The sequence below is a fragment of the Triticum aestivum genome, chromosome 1A, assembly GCF_018294505.1.
Source record: "Triticum aestivum cultivar Chinese Spring chromosome 1A, IWGSC CS RefSeq v2.1, whole genome shotgun sequence".
NCBI classification, from domain to species: Eukaryota; Viridiplantae; Streptophyta; class Magnoliopsida; order Poales; family Poaceae; genus Triticum; species Triticum aestivum.
Window position 1 is genome coordinate 39,672,363 of NC_057794.1, and position 1,922 is coordinate 39,674,284.

General features: G+C 43.6%; 1 non-coding gene and 1 pseudogene across 1 annotated transcript; both read left to right on the forward strand.

Annotated features, from left to right (window-relative positions):
- Nucleotides 1-1,112: 1,112 nt before the first annotated feature.
- LOC123072505 (small nucleolar RNA Z103) lies at nucleotides 1,113-1,207 on the forward strand. Its single transcript, XR_006435201.1, has one exon. It is a non-coding gene; the product is annotated as a small nucleolar RNA Z103 (small nucleolar RNA).
- A 270-nt stretch (nucleotides 1,208-1,477) lies between these two features.
- Nucleotides 1,478-1,570, forward strand: LOC123072511 (uncharacterized; annotated as a pseudogene).
- Nucleotides 1,571-1,922: the final 352 nt, after the last annotated feature.

Below are 1,922 nucleotides of genomic sequence, written 5' to 3' on the forward strand. Positions count from 1 at the left end.
TTCCTCCCCTCCCTCGCACCCATGGCGTTCGCGCTCAAGGCCTCCGCCTCCCCTGCCCTCACCACTGCCTCCTCGGCGGCGTTCCCCTCCTTCTTAGCCGCCTCCGTGGCGCCAAGGGGCTGCACCGCCACGGCCAGGAGAGTATAGCTCTGTGGGGCCGCACCCACGACCTGCTACCCCGCGCCCGCGCCAACTCCGGCGCTGCTCCACCCGCGCCCGTGCCACCCGCCGCTCCCGCCCCTGTCCACCATGACTTGGATGCCAAGTGGGACGCCTGCCTCGACCTCTCCATCCGTCGCATCGCCTATGCCCCTCGCCGGCTTCGGGGGCATCATCCTCTTCTGTAAGATCCCCTCCATCCCACCTCTCCCTTCCCCTCGCTGCATCGCGAGATCTGTTCGCTGCACCTCCATTTGTATCTCGAGATATATTAGGCTGGTTGCCTTTTCTTTGATCGAAAGGTTGGAGTCACGGATGAGTTGAACTCTCCCCTTTTATCCTAAGATGACATACTTGCTTTCTTTCTCTGGCCTGATTACTACAGTTATAAGCCATAGTTCTGAGTACAAGCCATATAAATAACAGAAGAAAACCATGAACCAAATTACCAGAAGTCATCTGCTGGAGTGCTTTCCTGACTTTAACAGATGTAGAATTGATACCATCACAGAGACCCTTGTCAGATGTAATGGCTACCATAACATTCTTCTTGACATTTACCCATGGCACTTGACAACTGCAGCAAGACCGTACTGCACTACTGCTGAACTGGTGGCCTGGCTATGCTCTATACCTTGATTTGGTTTTAAGTAGAAAGGAGTGCCTTAGTACCATTTCTGTCATGTGGTGTTAGTACTTAGCATTCCGTTCTATTTTGTGTTGTACTCCAATTAGGTGCTTGAAATTTCATTAGTACCTCCAAAAATATCTCATGCTTTTAAGATGTGCCATTGTGTTGATATATTTTATCTTTATTTTTCTTTACATTTTATATGTTGTACATATCTTGGTTTGAACTAGATAAGGATGATCCTTTACTTAGATGATTAACAATTAACTAGCTCATCCTAAGTTATGATCTACAAATTTCTTGATGGACACGTACTACTTTGGTGGACATCATGATCCTTTCCCCGGATGATCAACAATGAACATGTTGAGCGCTATAATTTCTCTTGGGAGAAACCAAGCCAGGACTCTGATCTGCCTAGTAGCATAGATTTTTGTTCTTTATTGCTTGCTACTATTTTGTAGTTTGTTATCTTTCTTTGGCACCATGGATGTCTTTTTTAATGTTTTGATATGCCCATTATGCGGTGAAAACTGATTACTAGTGGATCTATTCATATGGCCATCGAGTATGAGTCATAATAATTCTCAAATTCTGCAAATAGATGTAGGTTTCTCTATGCTAGATTTACTACACATTCTCAAATTCTCCAACATTCTATTTGTTTTCAATGTGCCATTCGATTTGGAGGATATGATGATCATTTCCTGATGATTGGCAATGAACATGTTGAGCGCTATTATTTCTCTTCACAGAAACCAAGCCAGTATTCGGATCCTCCTAGCCATTGCACATGCCTGTATTCATATTGCCATTGTGGATAGTTCTATGCTTTAATAATTCTCCTGATATATCAATGTTTATTAGTAGGAGATTTCTTCTGCTTGGCCATAACAGCAATTTCATGTTGTTTCTTTTGTAATTCGATGGTTGACAATCTGATATCAAATAATGTGGTTCCTTTCTTGTTTGTTTTGATACCCATATACCTGCCCTGTATTAGCTCTTCCCTTTAATGCATGCTGGAAAGTAATGTTACACTTCTATTTGTAGACGACAACGATAATGTCTTGCTCTGGTTGCTGTTGTTCAGTTTATATTCGAGTGTGCATGATTTTATCTATAGTTGGCA